The 23,713-nt window shown below is 39.5% G+C and overlaps 1 long non-coding RNA gene across 3 annotated transcripts in view; it reads right to left on the bottom strand.

Moving 5' to 3' along the window:
* Positions 1-5,571: 5,571 nt before the first annotated feature.
* LOC109454989 (uncharacterized) overlaps positions 5,572-23,713 on the bottom strand; it is a 57,010-nt gene continuing 38,868 nt past the window's right edge. Inside the window, exons 5-6 of one of the 3 annotated variants that reach the window (XR_016019932.1) lie at positions 9,089-9,394; positions 5,572-8,024 (exon numbers count right to left, since the gene is read on the bottom strand). This is a non-coding gene — a long non-coding RNA (uncharacterized LOC109454989). The other 2 variants (XR_016019931.1, XR_016019933.1) reach the window with 2 other exon arrangements.

Raw genomic sequence — 23,713 nt, 5'->3', positions numbered from 1 at the left:
AAATACACCATGGCTAATTTCAAGCCACCAACATGATACGAAGGCTATGTTGTGAAAAGATGTGCTTGACTGGCTTTCTTTTTTTTTTTTTTTTTGACTGGCTTTCATGAGTGGGTAGGATCTGGCTCCATCACACCACTGGGTGTGGCCAAAAGACCACATGGCAGGAATAAGAGGACTTGGGACAGTTCTCACCCATAAAATGTGCACCAAACAACAGCTCACACTGCCTCATGGGGATATCTAGTTACATTCAAATGGAAATAACAAAAGAAAAACTGTAAAGAACTTGGAAAATATAAAAATTTATAGGAATATAAGGCATTACCATCTTTAGAGAGCCAAAAGTGGCTCAATACCCAGAAGTTTTTTAAAAATGACTTGGATTGCATTAGTTAGTTTTAAAAAATGTGTTTTGTTATTTTCTGGTCATAAAAGATTCAAATTGTATGGAAAGAGCCAGCAGTCCATTTGGCCATAAGTTCAGAACAATGAACTCATCAGTGTTATTTTTATATGCGCTGTAGCTTGGCCTGCAACCACTGGTCACAAGAAAGAATGAGTGTGTTCTGGGCAGCATTTCTGCCTTAAACAGCTCCAAGGCAACGCTTACAAGGCAATGCAAACCTCCCACTGCAAACCTCCTCTCAGGCCTTTGCATGATTTGCATAATTTTAACTAATTAATGCTTAACTTGGTTTTGTAAACAATAGCAAGCAAACAAAGAATCCCCTCTTAATAGACACATTCTCCCTAGAATTATCTTTTTACAAGGCCGCTGTCCGACAGAAATATAGTGTGAGCCATACACGTAATTTAAAAATTTTAACAGCCATATTAAAAGAAGTAAAAAGAAACAGGTAAAATTAATTCTAACAATATATTTATATGAACCCCAAATATCCAGATTATCATATCAACATGTAATCAATATAAAGCATATTAATGAGAGGCTTTACATTCTTTTCTGGGTTTTTGGGGTTTTTTTTGGTAGTGAGTCTTCTAATCAAACCACTGTTTTACACTGGATTTCCCGCAGCATATCTCAATTCTGACTCTCACATTTTAAGTGCTCGGTAGCCGCATGTAGCTAACCGCTACCATTGTGGACAGCTTGTGTGCTATAACATCAGCGAGTGGAGAATCTTTTGATTGCAAGAAACCCACTGTTCATAGAAACTCTTTGATTCTAACTTCAGGGGCTTTTGTTATGGGAACTTTACTGAGGGTGAGGCAAACTCCATCTCTCAAGTCTCGAACTTTTCCTTTTCCGTTATCCATCATTTGGTTATCAGGGCAACCTAGTGTGTAGGATGACCAACCATTCGGATTTGCCCAGGACTGAGAGGTTTCCCAGTGTGGAACTTTCAGTGACGAAACAGGGAAAGACACAGGCAAGCCAGGATGAATTGGTCACTAAATTTGGAGGAAACGGTTAAGTGCTGCTGGAAGAGCCTGTGTGTTGCTTCCATTCTGAACTCAACGGTAGCTGTAAACCTAAAGGCCTCTCAGCAGTATCTCTGAAAGCTACTTTGGATTTCACGTTCTATCAACTTGGAATTCTGGGAATTGTCCTTGGAGCCTGGCCAGTGGGCTTTGCTATATTCTTAAATGTTTTGAAGGTCTCTGGCCTCCTGACTGTCCTGCCTCCCTGAATCAGGTTAAATTGTCCCCTTGCATACAATGACCTTCCAGGTTCCCTCTAACTAGGGAACCAGGTTCTGTGTTTGCAGCTCCTTATAATAGTCATGGAAACTGGGAGAACCCTGTCTGTTGTATCACCCTGGGTGCTGATTTCTCTGCCTACCTGTCTTGGGCTGAGTCTCAACCTCTCTTAAAAAGTCAATTTGAACGTATGCCCCAATCTTTACAATGCCATATAATAGTCTACCCAGCCTTTTTTGAGAGAGTTTACAGCCACTGTCTTAAATTTTTTTTTTCAAATTGAAACAGAGATAACATTTTATTCTATCAACATGGCAAAAGCGTTTTTAAAATAATGTTCACTGCTGTCAAGTGTGTGATGAAATGAGTAGTCTTATCTACTGCTACCATAAGTCCAAATTGGTTCAAACTTTCCAAACAGTGATTTGTTAATACATACAAAAATCCCAAAATTGTTGTGACCCTTCACCTATGTTTTCATTTCTGGGTATTTATTCTGAGAAAATAATCGAAATGCAAACAAAAATGTTAATCTCTCCAATCATTGTAATGCTGTAAATTGGAAATAACCTAATTGTTAAACATAGGGAATTGGCTAAATACATACTTAATTGGGTTTTTACTTTATAAAGGCATTCAACAACTATTGAATATCTTAACCTCAAGATTATGTAAACTTTCCACGTCTCCATTTCCTTAGTCTCAGTTTCCATATTGGTAAATGGGGCTAATAAATATAACCTGTCTCCTCGGGTTACTCTGAGGATTAAATATATGTTTTAGTGTCTAGAACAATGTAAATTGCTTTAAACAGGCATTGCAGATAGTAAGTGCTCAATTCATGTTGACTATTATTAGATTTTTATGTCTTTCTTGAAGTCGGCATGCACATCCGCTACTATCTCAATATCCACACCCCAGCCCCCACTCCCACTCTGCAGTGCTTCATATACTGCCCTAAGCAGAGCAAACACTTACCGAACATCCATTGGTTGGCTGAGTTCAGCAATCCCACTTCTCCTGGCTCTGGTCTGGATTTCGTAGCCCGTCTCTGAAGCCTCCTAAATATGGTCAACGTAGTGCCTCTCTGTTTGGAACAGGACTGACTGCTTCTGGTCCTGGTTTCCCGCCTGTCTGACATCCTGCCCTAAAATATGACATCATCAGATGGTGCCGTCTCGGACCCTCATCCTGAGCACCATCTCAACTTGTTTTCCCATGACTGTCTTTGCAAAGTAGTTGGGTTCTGGCTTTTCCAAATTTCAGCCCAGCCAGAAAAGAAGGCTTCAGTGTGGGACCTAAAGCAATGTAGTGTCAGGATTGGTTGCCTTTCCCTGCCAGTCTCTGGCCACTTTTTTGTTTCCAGGAGAATCTGCCTTCCGCAATGGAGACAGAGAATGCCAGAGACTCATCATCCCAGTTTCCCCTGCGTCTAGTTCGTGTGACCCAGTCCTGGACAATCGGACAAGAAGGGATGTCTTAGGAGGGATTCTGGGACTAATTTCCTCTTCCATTTCCCATAATAGTTGCTACTTGAAATTAGGGCAATCTTTGAAAGACCATGATGAAGAACAAGGAGAACCACAAAAAAGATGGAATTGGGTGGAAAACAAAGAATGAGTGTTATGAGTCACTGCTGCTTTGATGTCATTTAACTGCTGAGTTAACTACGTTTGGAACCTCCTGCCACCAGATCTCTAATTTTGTGAGATTTATTAGTAAACCCCTGTTGTCTAAGTCACTTTTACTTAGATACTTAGTTTCTGCCCCTGAAAATATCCTACCTGACATGAATGAGTATTTTGATGGCACAAGAAAGAATTAGTCCTTAATTAGGCATAATTTCATGTTCTCTTTTCAAGACTCCTGCTGCCAAAAGCCAACAGTAATCTGTCACTTCTAGAATTTCTCTGGCACTTCCTCAGAGGCAGTGTAGTTTGAGGGCTATGAGCAGAAATCCAGAGGTCAGACGTGGGTGAGTGTGACCTTTGGAAAGTTGTCTGTGTTCGATTTTCTTCATCTGTGAACGATGGAGGATGATAATTGACCTGCCTTATAGGGTTTTGTGTTAAATGAATCTGTACACAAAAAGCACTTCCAACAGGCCTGGTACACAGTAACCATGCAGGTGAGACTGCTTTGCTACTTTACCATTCATTTTATATGCCTTTGTGCTGTCTCTGAGATATAGATTTTGGGGGCAGATGGTGTGAGAGGGGAAGTCCCTGTGAGGAGAGCTTCCAGAGGTAGCAGCTTGGGGCCACCACCCAGAAGAGAAAGAGGGCAGGGAAATCCCAGGAAGAGGGGAATTGGGGAGAGGGCTCATGTGTCTAGGTGACAGCAGCAAAGTGGGGAGTCGCTGGGTCAGAGACCTCCAATGGGCGCATGTTGGGGACTTTTATATACCCAGGGTTTATCTTACCTATGGCTAGCAAATTCTGGGGGCCGTTTCACTGGGTATGCAAAGCATGTAGGCTCTAAATGCTCATATGCTCATTTGGGCTATCTTTAAAGCAATTGGTTGTGTAAAAATTTTCATTTGGCGCTGGTGGGCTCTGAGCTAACAGTCCTAGCCTGCTGCGAAGAAGTAAACAGCGTGTGAAAAGTTCAACATGTAATAACTATATAATGATATATGCAGGAGCCACCGTTCACCCATTTATACATTAACAATAATATATAATAACAATATGTAACATGTCAACTCTTATGTAAGAGTGAGGGAGAAGCAAGAACATATATTTGTATTTGTCAGTATTTTCATAAAGAAACATTGGACAGGAGTGAGACGGGGCTGGAGGATGGGACAGACCAACCCACGAATGCACGTAAGACTTCTCAATATATACTCTTTTATACCATTTTGATTTTTGAATTGTGTGAAGGTATTACTTACTTTAAAAAATAAGTAAAATTAAAGCAAACAAAGGTTTGTCCAAAGTTCTCAAGTGTCATGGAGGCAGGTGGTTAATGCAATTGGAGGGATGGAGAGATTATGGTTTTAGTGCAAGTCCACCATTCACATATTTATTATTTACTGTTCATCTTGTTCCAAAACTTTTGTTCCGGCTCACAGCAGGCACATAATAGATATTTTTTTATCAATTAATAAATAAGCAATGCAGAATTTGAGAGGCTAATGTTCAAGTTCAAATACAGTTTCTGAGGGCATGTTATGAATTGTGAGTTGTTATTTAAAGAAAAAAATTTTTTATATGTATCTTTATATCCCCTAAAGAGTTTAACAAAAGTACCCTGTCCTTAGCAGGCCCTCAATTATTTATTGAACAAACAAATGAATGATTTAATTGAAAATAATTTCAAGAATGTGTCTGCTCTGATGGTACTTTTTCACTTAGAGGGCTTACTTTAAAGTAAGCTTCATTTTTAAAAACCACCTTTCTTGGGCCAGCCCAGTGGCTCAGGTGGTTAGAGCTCCATGCTCCTGACTCAGAAGGCCACCGGTTCGGTTGGTTGGAGCATGGTCTCTCAACCACAAGGTTGCCAGTTGAATTCCTCGAGTCCCACAAGAGATGGTGGGCAGCAGCCCCTGCAACTAAAGATTGAACACGGCACCTTGAGCTGAGCTGCCGCTGAGCTCCCAGATGGCTCAGTTGGTTGGAGCGCATCCTCTCAACCACAAGATTGCCAGTCCGCAAGGGATGGTGGGCTGCGCCCCCTGCAACTAGCAACGACAACTGGACCTGGAGCTGAGCTGCGCACTCCAACCCTAAGATTGAAAGGACAACAACTTGAAGCTGAACAGCACCCTCCACAACTAAGATCGAAAGGACAACAACTTGACTTGGAAAAAAGGCCTGGAAGTACATACTGTTCCCCAATAAAGTCCTGTTCCCCTTCCCCAATAAAATATTTAAAACAACAACAACAACAAAAGACCCCACCTTTCTTTCCAATTATTAGTTTATTCAACAAATCATGCTCAACACTCACTATATACATGACTGAAGAGCCACCAAGCACATGATTAAAACTCAATATCTTATCACACATCAGACTTCCATTTCATTTACGGCCTATGGCCTATATAGGCACGTTGGAGCAGTCAGGTAATAACCAAAATCTATATAGAATGTATTCTATTCTTATGAATAGTGCTTGCCCAAATGCAATCCTGAAGTTTCCTTACCAAGTACAAAAGACATTCATTTCAAGGAGAATATATATATATATTCGTACATATATAATAAAGAATGTTCCCAAATCAATAAAACAAACAAAAAAAAACAATTTAAAGATGGACAAAATTTTGAACCGGCACCTTACAAAATAGGATATCCAAAAGGCTGATGAGCATGTGAAAATTTCAATGTATAACTATATAATGATGTGTAACTAATACATAGAATATCTATATAATTATATTCATTAAATATTATATATAATTACATATATCATATAACTAATAATTAATTATTAGGGAAACGTGAATTAAAACCCAATGAGATACCACTACACACATGAGAATTGGTAAAATGAAAAAGTCTGACAATATCAAATGTCAGTCAGGTTGTGGACCAAGTGGAACTCATACACTGCTGGTGGGACTGTAACAATTCGGCAGTTTCTAATGAAATTACCCCTTGACTAGTTATTTTATTCCTGGATATTAGCCAAAAGAAATGAAAACAAATGTCTACAAAAAGATTCGTGTATGAATGCAACCAAGGCCCAGTGCCAATGTCCCTCCTTTTTCTGGGCTCTGTGAGCACCTGTTTCACGCCACTATCACCAATACTCTTACTTGCTTGGGTGTCTGTTTCCCAGCTGGATTATGAATTTGCCTAAAGCACAAAATCAAAATGTGATCTATGTTAGAGACTGCAACTACCAGGCATTTAAAAAAAAAATTCCCCAGAGCTCAGCTTATGGTCTTGTTAACCTAAAAATAAAAAGCCAAAGTGAGAGGCAATAAGCATTTATTTGAGATGCAAAGAATTGCAATTCTGGGAAGCACTGATTTGGGCAGAAACCCAAATAGTGTTCCAATTATGAGGGGAAGGCAAAGGGTTTTTATGAGAAAGAGAAGGGAAATAATTATGTGAATAGAAGGAAAGAATTTCTATTGGTGCTAATAAGCAAAATTATTCTTTAGCTATGGATGGTGGTGCTAATTCTAAAGAATGTCCTTAATTTTAGGTCCTCGTAGTCTGCTTTCCTATTAGCTTTACAAACAGTTGTTTGGTTAGGTCCAAACAACTGGTTTGGTACCATGTTTGTTTGGCCCAGTCCAAAGGCTATTTTATCCAGTTCAAACATTTCAAAGCTTTGAGGAGTACAAGGCAGTTCCTCTGGGATGGCGGCTGTAACTCCATTTTGGAATGGCTCCGGTTATATAATTTTTCACAACCTGATGCACAGTAGACACTCAGTAAATGCTGAATTAATGAATTGCCTCGATTTCAAACCAGTCATTGATAAAGAGAGCCAGTGCCATATTTTTATATTCTGTAACGTTGCATGTAGCTGCCCCTGTAAGCTAGTCTGTACAGGAAGGAAGCATTTAAATTAAACTGTGTAAGCCTAACTACCCATGTGCCAGAGACAGAAACCAGACCTTGAAAGTGACTAATGTTGTCTGATTTAGTACAGAGTGACCTAAATGTCAAAAAGACCTGGTGCATTTTTCCCTTTTATATTTGGTATGTAAAACGAAGCAGAATCAGTAGTTCTTACAAGCAACTGTTCTTAGCAGGCTGCAAAAAGTTTGATGGAAACCCCAGAATGATTAGATTTGTGGTGCCTGGATATCAACTCCAAGAAAACTTACTAGTGAACATACAATGCTCTTATTCTCCAGGATCGTCTATTTGCTTCTAGGAAGAGTGGGTGGGAGGGATGGCAAAAGGTAGAGTAAGAAATAGAAAGAAAAAACTGGGGAACACCGCAAGAATATCATTCCTTGAAGGTCTCTGAGCCCCATCTCGTAATTATTTTGTTGCATCCTCCCAGTGAATACAGAATTTCTGAAACAATGCTAGAGTACAGTTGGGGAAGCTCAGTACGGCTTGAATTGAGAATAACTCTTTGTTCTAAAAAGACTCTACAGTGTACCAAGAACAAGGCAACATTTGGGCACCAACAACTCCGTGATACCTCCCAGAAATAGATGACCATCCTAAAAAAAATTTCTATTTCTAATTTCAAGGGTACTTTCATAATGGAAGGCATGTAAATAGCTAACCTTGGAGTATTTAAAACTCAAGTATAATGCCTATGACATATTCTTATTTTAGCAATCATTTTAAATACCAAAGAGTCTTTCTACCAAGGCCAATTTTTCTTTTTCCATAATAAATAGCATTGGCTTGTCACATCATGCTTTATTTCGCATCCATCTGAAATAAAATTAAACACAGAATGATTTTCTACTCATTGCTTTGATATACAATTTTTGCATTTAATACTGAATGTGGGTAAAAAACTCTAATGCCAATTTCTTTAAGAAACATCATGCTGAAATATTTACTAATATCGATTTGCTAGAGCAAGTATTTGGATTGGCATTCTACGTATTTCACTATTTTGAATTTTTAAATACAAACACAGACCTTTCCCCTTTGAGAGTTTCCAAGTAATAGCTATAAATTAGTTTGAATCATTTTAATAAACACAAATGTTGTTCTTCAATTTGTAAGACAAAGAAAATTTACTTTTGTATTGTTGTTGTAAGTTCCAAAAGAACATATCACTTCCTGCAGTTTTAGAAATTTGGGGCTCGGAATCTGATTCTCAGCTTCTGGTTCCAGGGTATGTGGCAGGGCTCCCTCTTGTTGGTTCTCAGAGATGCTGGGAGGAGAGGCAGAGCCACTGGGTTCTGTGTGCCCTGCGTCTATCTTCCCTCAGACGGGCAAAATCCACAGGTGGGTGAGTGAGTGTTAGACTACAGGCTCTTCTGAAACTTTGAACACTTTCAGAGTGCTCCTCTGTGTGGTGTGAGAACAATCACGCTCAGATCACTTTCATAAAAGCGCAGAATGACAGTATTGTCTACTTGAAAGTTGCTAGGACAGTAGATCTTATGCGTTCTCAAAACACATACACGTAACTATGTGAGGTGATGGATGTGTTAATTAACCTGATTGTGGTCATCACTGCACAATGTACATTTATACAAGGTGTGATAGTTGACTTAGCAAACTTGTTGCAACGATGCTGCTAACCTTTTTTGATATCAGAAGGATTATTCATTATGAATTTGTACCAGCTGGATAAACAGTGAACCAAGTTTACTATGTTGAAGTGCTGAAAAGGCTGCGTGAAAAAGTTAGACGACCTGAACTTTTCGCCAACAATTCATGGCTCTTGCATCACGACAATGCCCCAGCTCACACAGCACTGTCTGTGAGGGAGTTTTTAGCCAGTAAACAAGTAACTGTATTGGAACACCCTCCCTACTCACCTGGTCTGGCCCCCAATGACTTCTTTCTTTACCTGAAGATAAAGGAAATATTGAAAGGAAGACATTTGGATGACATTCAGGACATCAAGGGTAATACGACGACAGCTCTGAGGACCATTCCAGAAAAAGAGTTCCAAAATTGCTTTGAAGGGTGGACTAGGCACTGGCGTTGGTGCATAGCTTCCCAAGGGGAGTACTTCGAAGGTGACCATAGTGATATTCAGCAATGAGGTGTGTAGCACTTTTTCTAGGATGAGTTCGCTAATGTAATTGTCCAACTGCGTATTACATCATTGCGTTGTATACCTTTGGGGAAAAAAATCACATTGTGCAACCTAAATATATTTATATTTGTATTTGTCAATCATACTTCAATAAAGCTGGAAAAAAATGACAGAATTAAAGTTCCAAGCACAGTTGGCATACACAGATTTGGGAATAAATACAACTGGTTTGAGGGAAGCTTACAAAATCAACTGGGGAGAGAAACAGCTCGGGGACAGAGCGGCCCATTCCTTGTAAGGATTCAGTGTGTGCTGCCAGTGCACGGAAGGGAATGGAGGGTGCTTTATCTCTGGACGTGGTTAGGCAAAGTGTCTTTCCAGAGCTTCTGAGGCATTCAGAGCAGGGCAGGCTTTGGGGCAAATTGTGAAGTAATTTGCTCAGATGATCTTGTGGGATTTTCTCTCCACTCACACAGTCCTGGTTCTCAGGTTCCCTTAGCCTCCCAGGGCCTTCCACTAAGTCGCTGCACCCTGGACAGCCCTCCTTTCCCTGATGCTTTTAGACCCCGTCCCAGTGGACAGGATTTTAGGACCTGAGGGCAGAGAACTTTTAAAAATAATGAAATAATGTAAGTGAAGAAGTATGAGCATCTAGAATGGGTTTCCTTGAAATGTACTGGCACTTAATTGCTCGTCGTTTGTTATTCACTAAATAGACAGCCAAGTCCTTCTGTGAGGAAGTTACAGCGGGAGAAAATGAAACAGTCCTTGCCTCTGGAAGTGTCCATTCTACGCAAATTTAAGATGCACGTGTGATATTGAATTCACCTTTAGGAGGAAGAACAGATCAAGAAACACAAATTAGGACGCATACAAGAAGGAAAGTGGCCATTTCTAACACCCTTTGCTACCAACCAGCTCCTGATTGGTAGCAAATTTCTAGGATTATTGAAGTTTTCTTCTCAGGCTATCCTGTCATACCTTCAAGGTCAAGGAGAACCAAAAAACGTCCCAGTTTCTTCTTCAAGGATTGGGACTTTGTATGTTGGGCCCCAAGGACCTAGCTGAACAGCAAGTGACCATCTATATGTTTATATGTATTCTCACTGTATGTGCTTACTTCTTTTAATTCTGCCTCCTTGGCTAGAATATTACTTTGTGCCATAGTTATGTTTTCTTTTTTTCTATTTAGAGGACACACAGTTTCAGATCTGTGTCCCTACTGGGTATGTATTAAATTCTAATTTACTTAGGTAATGTTATGACAGAGTCATTATGGTCAAATGAGCAAGTTCTTGGTTGGTAGCTTTTGTTCCCACCTTCCTATATACACAATACATCTACTCCAACGTGTGCTAAGTTTCCAGGTATTGTATAATGGCCCTCAAGAACAACAGAAAGTTCTCTAACTGGCGAACTTTGTCCTAAGTGATTCCTGACCCCTGGCACCTGTCAAAACAGTCCCAGAGACCATCCCTCGCCCTCTGTGTCCACTTCTTAAGCCTTCCCAACAGGAATCCAGTACTGTCTTTTAACAGGCTGATGAGAAGGAAATAGGAAATTGGGTAGCCAAAGATGATTCTTAATCATGTTCTAAAAATAATGCATTGTTCAGACTGTGTTTGAAGTTTGGCCTTTAAATGCATACACAACCCTTGTCGGCTCACTGTCTCTTGTGACGAGTAAGGTGCTTTATGCCCAAGGACACACGGCACGGGGTGCAGATTCACTGCCACCACTTTCAGTCAGAATGGACTCGGGGGCCCATCCTGAATTTAAGAGTAGCGTTGCTCTAGGTGGTTCACATGGGAACCTGTCTCAGCGGAACTGACCTCCCCAATTGCCTCTTCCCACAGTCTTGTCAGTATCCTATTTAATACGCTGTGCTTGCTGTCAGGCAGAGGCTCTCTGGGAGTAGGTGGGGCTAGGGGCTGGGGTCCAGTACCTTCTCCCTAGGGCTCCTCCTATCTTCTCTACCATGCTTTTAAAATGCACAATTAATTTTTCTTTCCATTTCTTTTATTATACAAAGGTAGCAAGTTTAGGTCCAGTCTAGGAAGACTCTTTTGTAGACCAGATTTTTATTTCCGCTCTCCGCAGGTAGAAGGGGAAAAATAAGAGGAGAAAACAGATTCCAGCCTTAGCATGTACTTTTGTGCTCAAAGATGGGGTTGGAAACACTGGTACTTGGAGGTGATACTCAATTTAAAATTACAAAGCATGGATACACGTAGATTCCTAGGACAGAGAGGGTCGAGAACTGTTCTCCCAGCCTAGTAGATTCTGGTGTGGTTACTGACCCAAGGTCTGTGGAAAGGCAAACAATCTAACTAAAACAATCTGTCTACTTACGGACCCCAGGGGTAACAGAAAGAGAGCATACACACCTGGCCTTTGGAACATCTGCTTGGCCACCCACGTGCTTGTGGGTGTTGGCAAGCTCTGTCCTCAGCCCCTGTGTAGAGAGGGCCACCTCCTTCAGGGCCCAGAACCATTCAAGCAGGGAAGAATCCCGGAGGCAAGAGCAGCCTGGGTGATCCCTTCATACTAGTGACCCCTCCTGGGCTGGAGGATAAAGGGACAACAAACTCTGTCCCCAGGTATCTGATATTTTCCATCTTGTTGCAACAAAAGTAAGGTGCCATCTGGGCAAAGGAATATTCCTAGATCTGGCAAGTCCTAAAACAGTAGCATGGGGATGAAGAGTTCATACGAAGTAGAAAGTCATTGCCAAGCTAAGTGGTTGTGCGGGACCCTGAGCCCATCACGCACACGTTGACCCTGTAACGCAGTCTCCATACAAGTAGATCGGACACCACTTTCCCACGGAGTGGGTGCGGCTGTCACGAACAGAAAGCCAGTGGGAGCAGAGACAGTTGATTTATGTAATGACTTCCATGTCCCACCAAAAATTCCATTATCTAGAAAATAATCACCTGCTTCCGAAGAGCAACTCTGCAGAGCACAGAGCACAGTACAATATCATTTATTTGTAACTTTTCCAGGATCCTCAATTTGTCATCCAAATATACCACAGAAACATGAGACCTCTAAGGCAGCCAGGAATAAAAAATGTTTAGTAGAAGAAAAAAAAAAAGCAAACTTAAAAGAGAGATTATGAATTATTTTCTAAAAAAATGATATGTGCAGCACCAATTCTTCTGATTCATCAATAGCAATTTAACCGGATACTCATGTTTTAAAAGCACAGTCATCATCTCGAATATCTTCCTTGCTTTCATTTTTTTAAAACTCAGTTATCATCTCAGATATCTTCTTCACTTTCTGGAACAGATTTGTGAAACAAAAGCCAAAACGTCCTAATGAAACATGGCCACAAACACTGGTATGATAAAAATACCAAGATCACTCGAAAGAATTTCTACAGCCCTCGTGGTAGCAAGCACTTTCGAGATGGATGAGCTTTGTGCTTGTTTATATCGCTGCACGGAAGCAATTGTCTGGCATCTTGGGAGTCTGAAGATGGCTCTGAGCAATTCAATTATTTTTGACAGAACTACTTGAGGCAACTTGACACGGTTGGTTGAGGAGGAGTCCTTTGAATTATTGAATTGTTTGTGTCCCTGCACACAGAATTGCTCACATGAACCAGTTTACCATGGCGATGCTGAATAAACCACGGCTAATAAAGAGAAAGCATCCAACAGAGGCCGTTTTTAAGAAGGACTTTTCTAGGAACCTGTGTGCTGGGTTTTGGGTTAATCAACTCTATTAACATCTCATCTCTGTTCTATGAGGGACGAGAAGCTGATGTTCATGATGCTGTTACTGGGAAGGATCCAGGCCCAGAGGAACTTGATCGAAAATTGACAATGGCAAAATGACAGTGTCGCAGTTCTGACAAGGCAGGGGAAGCAATCTTTCATTCAGCTTGTCTGCTGTTCAAACCAAACTTGTTCCTTTCCCATGAACAGAACCACGTGGGGGGCTCATTATCCCTGTGGGCTGGGGTTGGGGTGAAGGTGGACAGCTGTGCTGACTCTGCCCGCCATTATTGGCTCAGGTCCTTCTCAGTTGCAGAGTCGAAGCTGTGCTCTGGGATGCAGCAGCAGCAGCAGCCAGAGAACATGATGCTGTTCGGGGCTCTGTCTGCTTGGTGATAGCTCCTCTGACGGCCAAGAGGGTCCCTCCCTGCCTGTCTGCAGGCTACAGAGGGCTCCTGTCATTTGACTGTGTCAGAGCGGCCAAGGCCCGTCTTAATCCTCATTGAAAAGGGAATGAATTCAGGCAAATCCCCCACCTGTTCACCTCAGAACTTGCCTCTGCTTCTTTTTTCCACGGGGCCTCCCTTTCCTGATGCCATCAGCTCCTTCTCCTAGTAGACCCTATTCATCTCACGGACTCGGTCTCATTAAGTGGTTAAGGCCAGGTTATACAACCTCTAAACTACTGATGTTTGGGGCTGAAACGATTCTTTGTTGTGATAAACTTTCCTGTGTAATGTGTGATGTTTAACAGTTACCTAGCCTCTACTTACCGGCAGCCTCCTTCCCCACCCCCTTTTAGCTGTGACAACTAAAAATGTCTCCAGACATTGCTAAACGTTTCCTTGGGGGTAAAGCTGCCACACTTAGCAAATAAAAGTATAGGGTGTCCAGTTCAATTTGAATTTCAGATAAACAACTCATCAGTTTTTAGTATATGTATGTATGTCCCACGCAATATTAGTACATACGTATATTGAAAAATTATCTGTTACTTATTTGAACTTCAAATTTAATTGGGTATCTGTATTTTACCTGGCAACCCTTCTTGGGGGCCAAAATTGCCTGGCTTGACAACCTCTATGTTTATGTATTTCCACTTTGAGAGAGGAAAGGAATCTGTCTCTAATTGTGAAACTGACACTCCAGCAAGAGGGAGGGTGAAGACTAGTAAGTACATGAAAAGGTGCTCAGCATCACTGGTCATTAGGGAAATACAAATCAAAACCACAATGAGATACTACTTCATGCCCACTCAGATGGCTAGAATCAAATAGACGACAATACCAAGTGCTGACAAAGAGGTGAAGCTGTTTGGAGAGTTGTCTCCAAACAAATTCTGCTGTTGACCCTGCAACAGATGCTTCTCTGGGTGAATGAAGTGATGAGGGTCTACCTTCCTGATATAGAGGGGGAAATACCATGAGAACAACACACAAACTAACATTTTCATAAAATCTCCACAAATAGGGCAGATTCTCATTGCGCTCTCTACATCAGATTTTCCTTGCTTCCATCTATCATGCATGCCACTGGAACAGTGGTTTTTCTGAAATGAAAACCTGATTTTGCAATCCTGCTTTTTGAAAATATTGATGGCTGCCCGTGGACAGTAGAGTTCAAATACTTTACCACGGCAATTCCAGCACTTCCACATCTAACTCCAACTCTCAGTCCCAGTCTGTTTGTTTGTTAATAACAGCTTTATTAGGGTATCATTCACACACCTAACTATTCACCCCCTTAAAGTGTACAATTCAATGTATTTTAGTAAATTCAGAGTTATGTAACCATTTCCACAATTAGTTTTAGAACAATTTCATCACCCCAAAGAAACCCAGTACCTATATTAGCAGTCACTCCCCATTTCCCACCAACCCTTCCTCTGGTAAAAAATATGTGACCTTTTGAGCCTGGCTTCTTTCACTGAGCATAACGTTTCCAACGTTCATTCATGTCGTAGCACACATCACTACTTCATTCCTTTTTATTGCTGAATAATATTCCATTATATGGAAATACCACACTTTGTTTAGTTATTAGTTGTTGAACATTTTGGCTATTATGCTAATTAAAAATATAGAGAACAATGTAACAAACACCCATATATAAGCCTCTGTTTCTGCAGTGCATTTTTTTCTTTTTCTTTTTTTTTGTGTGTGAAGAGAATATAAATCACCTGGCACAGAGCTGGGCTCCAAATAAAAGGGGAGTCAGTAGGAGTCAAGAACTGTTGTCCCCATGGATGGGAATTCTCTAAGGCTGTCATGGAGGGGCTCAACCTTCTGTGAAAGACAATCCCAAACTAGTGAGGTTTGATCTATACCATTCTTCATATATTTTAAATTAAAGTGGATTGAAACAGAGTCTAACACTTTTTGAGAGTTTTACTATACCCAAGCTTAGCTCTGGGGCTCCCCTGGGCAGTGTGAGGGCAAGTTGGGAGGCATTACAATAAATAGTCTATTGTTTATATTATTAAAGGTCAGACCTGCGTCTGCCACAAGTCTGAAGCGTTTCCCCCTTTATTTACTTCTATCTCAAATATATATCATTAAAGGGTTTCCCAAGGTTCTAATCAGTTCTGTATTAACCAGTTACCATTTGTAGGATTAATTATCTTGTCTCGAATGGCATTAGCTAAAGAGGAAATGCACATTATCAAAACTACTTTAGAGCTAATGTATAAAAAATGCTAACGCTAAGCCTAGAGTGAATTTATGCCATTTAAAAAGCTTTAATCTGCTTTCTAGTTGTAAAATGATACCAGCAAGCCTTGTTAAAAGCAACAACATGCAAATAAGAAAAATCGTTGAAATCAAGATTTTATTTCCATGTGGTTTTCTCAACATAGTACAAAGAACAAGCAAAGAAGTTCTTGCTGGAGGCTTCCATATCCATCTCTGTCTAGACTGTTTGCAGGAGACCAAGGCCTGGGGGCCCATTTTAAATTGCAAAACTGTTCTAGTGGTTCTGGCTTAAATGACTTCTATAGCTGAAGACAGGAAGAAACAAAGAGACAAGGAAAAGGGTAGTGACACCAAGTATGGGTCCACGTGATTCTAAAACGATTTATTTATTCAGTAGGAAATAATTGCTTCATTAAAAGCAATTCTTTAAACTTAATATTATTAAGTTCCTACAGTGTTCAAGGCCCTAGGTGCTCCAGGGTAAGTAGATAAGTCTGTGGATTAAATTCATTTTTCTCTTAATTGGTTGTGCTGGCATTGTATAGCTAGAGGACTAAGAACAGAAGGTAAAAAAGGAGGCTGGTAAGTTTCCATCTATATAAATTCTAATAACTTGAAAACTAGCTCTTCAAAAATTAAGACATGAAAGATTTTGAACAAGAGCTTATTCTGTTTGGATAGTCCCCAAACAGAAATTATATAAAGAACAGCAATATGTGCAGTGATCTCATCAGTGCTCAGCAATTTAAGTTTAATTTTAGTTAGTAACTGGTCATGTCTACCACTGACAGGAAAAAGGCATTAAGAGATCATCTCATCCTGCCTTGAGGCAGGTAGAGGTCTGAATCATCCAGAAAACATGTTCTTTCTTACCTAAATGATTTCAGGGAGGAAAATGCAGCTTGAACATATGAGCAAGAAGTTTCAAACAGGAATTTAACTCAATTTTTACCCATCTTTCACTTTTGCCTGACTCCCCAATGTCCCCAATTTATCATGTTATCCATCAACTAAGAGAGAGAAAACAAGAATATGGACAAAGTTCAAGGTTTCTTTTGTTAAAAATGAAATTCCAAATCTACACAATGTTACATGTCAAATTTTTTCAATAAAAAAGTCAAGACAAACAACAACAAAAAAGAAATTCCAATTTATTTAGGATAGTTTTGCATCAGGTTCGCCATTGCTAGTTTTTATTATTATGTTTCTTTTAGATGATATGATAATGGTATTATGGCTCACCACTTGTATAATAACATCCAATGTATAAATATAGCAACACATTATTTAATAATATTTAAGTAGATTAATATTTAATTTTTAAAGTGCTTTTCAGCATACATAGAACCTCTCCATATTTTATTCATTTAATCCTCAGCACCCTTCTAAGGTGTATCTGACAACCCAAGTTGTACAGATAAAGAAACTAAGTCTCAGGAAAGTTAAATGACTTAGTAAAAGTCACGCAGCTAGAAAATATCAGTATTACTCTAATCTAGTGAGAAAAAGGTGAAGATAAGGAATATCTAAAATGGAGTCACTTTAAACAAGCTGCTAAAATTATTAACATTATGAAGGTTGAGGCATGAGGAAAGACTCCATTCTTGTTCTAACTAGCCTGGGAACTTAAACTTTTTAAAACCTTGTAGTCCAGTCTCATTGCCTGGATATACATCTAGACCTCCAGGTAACAGAATTATGCAACCATCTCCACAACTAATTTTAGAACATTTTAACCTGAAGGACAAGCATCCAGGCCACCTGATTACCCCCTGAATGACTCCCATATGCAACTACCTGACATTTATTATCCAGGCCATCAGGACTGAGCAGCCCACCTGGCATCCATCATCCTGACTGCCTGACATATGACCGATAACCATCTGAGATCAATGGTAGGGCTAAGAATACAAGACTGATAATTCTCAAGAATTTACTTTTTACTGTAAGAACTTTTAACTTTTCTTTCTTCCTTGGAACACTTCCGGGTTTTTGCCTAGCTGTGTTCCCAATATGCAAACTCCAAGACCCTTGAATAAATTTCTATCATTTATTTGTAGCAAAGGTTCCAGACTCTTTTAAGTTCGTTGGACACCACGGAGTAGCAAACTATCCCCCTTTGGGCCAAATCCAGGCAGTCACTTGTTCATGTATTGTTCTCAAGCTAAGAATGGTTTTAACATGATTAAGTGGCTTTAAAAAAATAAAAAAGAATAATATTCCATGACACATCAAAATTATATGAAATTAAATTTCAGTGTCCATAAATAGTTTTTTTGGAACACAGCATGCCCTTTTATTTATGCATTATCTATATATGCTGTTGCACTTCAGTGGCAGAATTGAGTTGTTGTGACGGAGACCATATGGTCCACAAAGACCGGTAGCAGTAAAAGTGGACCGATTCCTGCTACAATCAACCCTTACTTAACTTGCACCCTTGGATACCTTTTACTGGATGGGAATATGAAAAAGAATAATGGAAAGAAGATCATTCTTCGAAATGTGGGATTGACCTTGTCACTTTGTAAAACATGTAATCCAACCCAGGAGAGGGTTTCACTAATATAGTTATAATCATTTGCAAACAAGACAGCAAGAACTACACAATTATTATTTCACTCTGTGTTCCCAAATACTATAGAAACATTTTAATTATCTAAAGCCTTAAAAAAAGATATGTGAGGTATGATCACAAAATATGGTGACTGTTTAAATAAAAAAAAATTATTACAGTAAAAGACACATTGCCATTACTCCCCCTCAAAATACTCCCCCTTGCTTTGAACACACTTATCCCATCATTCTTGTCACTTTCTGAAGCAGTTCTGGAAGTCCTCTTTCATGAGTATCTTTAGTTTTGCTGTCGTGGCTGTCTCGATGTCCTGAATCGATTCAAAACGTTTACCTTTCATGGTCATTTTGACTTTGGGGAAGAGCCAGAAGTCGCATGGTGCCAGATCCAGTGAATAAGGTGGATGAGGACACACTGTGATGTTTTCATTTGACAGAAATTGCTGTACCAGAAGTGATATGTGACACAAAGTCTTTTCATTGTGATCACAAAATATGGCTGCTGAGTGCCATCCAACAGAAAGGCAGGGATCTTCAATATGGAAGCAGCATGTCAAACCTTAGTAACAGTGTGTGACAAGTTTCAGCTTGTTCGGTGCAGTCAGTTGGGTGTGAGCTATGGTTGAGAGAAGGTGTATTTTGAAGTGTGCTATAAATCATCCTCCATCATGACAACGTTCTGTCTCACATATCGCTTCTGGTACATGACAGTTTCTGTCAAATAAAAACATTACGGTGTGTTCTCATCCACCTTATTCACCAGATCTGGCACCATGCAACTTCTGGCTCTTCCCCAAAGTCAAAATGGTCATAAAAGGTAAACGTTTTGAATCAATTCAGGATATCAAGACAGCCACGACAGCAAAACTAAAGACACTCACAAAAGAGGACTCCCAGAACCGCTTCAGAAAATGGCAAGAATGATGGGATAAGTGTGTTTGAAGCAAGGGGGAATATTTTGAGGGGGATTAATGGCAATGTGTCTTTTACTGTAATAATTTTTTAAAATTTAAACATTCACCATATCATTTGATCACACCTCATATCAATACAAAATCATCAATATTTTGAAGCATTATGGAACTTTCAGTATGCAAATCTGTCTATTGCAACTGCTGAGACTTCAAGAGGGTTATATGTGGATAATTAAGTATGCATATTTCAGTAATTTAGTTCTGCAATTTGCTCCAAGTTTAATCCTCTTCTCCCTGCCTCTTGCAGTATTCAACTGTCTGCTTCTGAGCTGCCCACAGGTCTTCGACTTTGTGCTCAGAAATACTACTTTATTTGTCCCTTTTGCCACAGCAAAGACACACAAAGCAAGTTCAGAAAATGTGACATGCAACTGGTTTTATAAAACTGAAAATAAGTACTTGTTTTTCATTACAACCAGAAGGAACTCCATTCCCCAAATCTTGCCTCCCCAGACTAATTGTTCTCTCTTTCATCAACACCTCAAAAGGAAAGCTTTCAGGTCATTAGCATCACTCATCATAGGGTTTGGCCTTTGGAGATGCCTTTGTAGTTCAGAGTGATGTAGGGTATCTGAGTGCTAAAGGGATAATTTTACTGAAATGTAAATTTACTGAGATGTAAACAGTGTCTTTTGAAAAGCAGAAATCCTTAATTTTGATAAAGTTCATTTTATCAATTTTTCCTCTTATGGTCAAAGCTTTTTGTGCCCTCTTTAAGAGATCTTTACCCATCTCAAGGCTATAAAGATATTCTGTTTATTTTAGAAGCTTTATAATTTTAGCATTTACATTTAAATCTATGATTCATCTTGAATTCGTTTTTTGGCATGTGATGTAAGAGTCAAAGTTCTTATCTTTAAAAATATGTCCATCTAATTCTTCTAGTGCCAATGATTAAAAAGGTATTAGTATTTTTATTCCTATTATTTAGATTAAGAAAACAAGACTTGAAACAGCCAAGCATTTTGCCCCAGTCACATGACTGTCTGGGTGACTCCAAAATCCATGTTCTTTTTCTTCCATCACAGCAATTTTATTTTTTTAAGAGTGTTTTTCTAGGACCCATCAGCTCCAAGTCAAGTAGTTCTGTCAATCTAGTTGTGGAGGGTGCAGCTCACAGTGGCCCATGTGGGGATCGAACCGGCAACCTTGGTGTTATGAGCACTGCGGTCTAACCAACTGAACTAACTGGCCGCCTCAACACTTTTTATATTAATTGTAAATATGAGAGAACATCACCATTTCCTCTCATACTGTCCTGCTCCTCCTAAGCAGACAAAAATAACCTACCCCTCCATTGTCTTACTGATCCTTTTCTCTCTTACTTGTGGCATCCCCAACTCCCATCACCAATTCTCTAAATCTGGCCATGATAGTCTTTCAAAATTTATAACATTAAATGCAGTACAGTGAAAGAAAAACACTGGTGACACAGTGTCAATCAAGAAACTGAGCATCTTTATGTGAGACATGAGGTTGACAGACATTAATTAGACATCAAAAATTTTCCCCGGAGATCACGTTAACTCAAATAGCTGTCTAGGACAAAACACTCAAGGGCTGAGAGGATGAATGAGGGAAAGTGGAATTCTGAGGATTTTCAGGTCCTAAAATTATGTATGTGGATTTCTGTGTTAACCCTAGTGTGAGAAACTGCATCAAAAGTCAAACCTGTCACACAAGCAGATCACTTGGCATCAATGCAGTCATCAAGAGAAATGCAAACGTGGATCTTGAAATTGTATGGCGGTACAGGGCTGTAAGATAGTTGACCAGATAACCTAGAATATACTTGTGTTATTATACACAGGGTGCCAAAAATACGTATACACATTTTAAGAAAGGAAAAAACTGTATTAAAATTATAATACAGTGAATGACGCTAACATTCATTTGATTAACGCCATCTTTTGAACGAACATCATACTACACATTGCTATCATAAGTCAATTCACTTCGAAAAGTAATACATAGATAACATCTCTTAAAATGTGTACATTTTTTGGCACCCCCGGTATTTTTAAGACAAACTTCGAAACAAATGAAATTTAATGATTCCCACAGAGAATTTATGTTCCAGAAAGTTCTAGAGAACTTATGGGACCCCTGAACAGATGTGCTTGGACTTCATCTGAGTGAAACCTCCTAGTTAAGGAGGAGCAGAAGACAGAGTAATTCAAGCAATGGAACTGAAAGATGAGAAGGCCTGGGGCGTGGTGGTGAATCAATGTTCTGGTCTGTTCATTCCTGCACAATGAGGTCTTCAGAGCCTAAGGGAGGCAGTGGAAGGGAGGGAAGCCTTCCATATCCTTCAATTAGCAAAGCCATGTCTTGGTTCCAGCAGTGTCTTCTTAGTCTCTCTTGTCTGTATGAGATCACACAGACCAGGGAAGCCAAGGGCCATACCCTTTGCCAGTTCAATGGAGTTGTCCTGGCCAATATTCCTGGACCATAAATTGCTTCCCACAGGCAGCTCTTGTATCCTGTCATGTACTGGATAAATATGGTTAATTTGTAAAACACTACATATAAATAATAAATGTATAATATTATCCGTATTTGGTGGTCATTATCTGTAAATTCCTATATTCTTAGCTCTAAAGACTAATATTTATTATTGTTGTGACCAAGTGATTCATTTGATTAAGCATGCTAGTGAGACTTCAACAAGCTTTCACATTTTAGCTGTGATCCATAATGGATTTCTCATTTTTCATGCAGTCATAGCCACCCCAGTCAAGAGTTCTAGGGCTCCAGTGAAAACGCTCCAGGGATGAAGATAAAGATATTCAGGTCTCATCTCAGGAAGACAAAAACCCTTTTATTGTTTAAGAGCTTTCCATTTTCCACTTGGTTTCCCTGGTTACACTCAATATTTTGGGTTAATGGATGAGAAGGCTTGAGACTCGTGAAATATGCTGACCTTTTCAATCAATATATTTAGCTCCAGGCATTCATGCAGTCAATTTTCTGTGCCTACTCCTCAGCATCTTCTGTATATAAAATGTCTGGCTCTATTAGGTTAGAACCTTCTTTTCCTCAACAATATACCAACCTTACACACCAGCCTGCAAGGCATGGTTATATGAAACAATTATTTTAACCTTGGTAGCTTGAAATTTCACCAATAATTCCCAAATCTTCTGACATTACAAATGTCTCTCTGTTCTTATAAAGCTACCTACAGGAAAATAATTTTTTAAGGAAAATGTGGTCTGGGTGATATACCTATTCTTAGACAAGCAAGATTTTTTTATTATAGTCAAGATTGATTGACCTGTCTGTGTATCAAATAGACTAGTGTACGATAAAGCCTTATAAATTAATGAGTAGCATGGATTTTCCCCTCATGCCCTCCCCTTTATTTCAGTGTTTGAAATCATGAATGCTAATAGTATAGTTTATCATGATGGAAGCAGATTTTATAACCCTAAGTTTTAAACCTTGAATATTCTCAATGCATCATTTAAAAGAGCAGTGTGACTCACATTGACTTTAAGGGGAATTGGGCATTTTGTCTGGTGAATAAAGAAAAGTGCATGGATTTGGAAACAGACAGTGGATATAGGTCTTACCCTACTGCTTGTAGCCTGGAAGGTCATGGATGAGCTATTTTAATTCAGAAACAATTCACTGAATCCCTTAAACTACAATTGTAACACCTGTAAATCTTAACTATTTTTAACACTGCATGGAATGCCTGAAGAGCATATCTTATAGAAAATTAAAGAATTTAAATTAGAAATGTCTTTAAAAATTTGCAGATTGATCTTTATTAGAACACCAGGTGGAAAGCATGGTAGTGAACAAAGCACACTAGTTGTCACTAACACATTTCTAAGTAGGAACTAATGTAATGGTTTGTATTTAGAAATACACATGACATTACATATATTTACTAAGTTCTTGCGGATGGTTTCCCAGGACGTTCAACGAGACATGAGGAAAATGAGAAAGTAACGATCCTATGAAAACTTGAGATGCATTAGAAACCGCTGAAACGTGTGCATAAAATGGAAGAGACCATAAGGTTTTAAAGGTAGGTGGCAATATAGCAGGAAGAGCTGGGCCCAGTTATGGAGGAACTAGAGAACTAGGAAGACGGAATGGAGACAGAGACATTTCCTAAAATTATTCTATAAGAATGAAATCACAGGAAAAAAGCAGATGTCCAGTTACTAGGACTAGAATGAGGCAGCAAGGGAAACAGATTCGGTGCCCTTTCTGACTAGAGACTTGAGTTTTCTAGAAAGTGCAGTAATGCTGAATGTACACTTGGATGCTGATAATTCTAAGTTAGGTTTGGGGAGACTATTAACAGCTAATATTTGCAGGGTGCTTTTCTCCTCACTGACAACATGATGTAGGCGTTATCTACCCATTTTAATGAGGCTATGGACTCAGAGAAGTTAACAGCTTTAAATGTCACTCTGAGACA

Source organism: Rhinolophus sinicus, chromosome 18 (assembly GCF_057876585.1).
Source record: "Rhinolophus sinicus isolate RSI-liver-muscle chromosome 18, RSI-T2T, whole genome shotgun sequence".
Lineage (NCBI taxonomy): Eukaryota > Metazoa > Chordata > Mammalia > Chiroptera > Rhinolophidae > Rhinolophus > Rhinolophus sinicus.
Note: the sequence above shows the minus strand (reverse complement) of the source record. Positions and strands in the feature narration are given on the sequence as shown.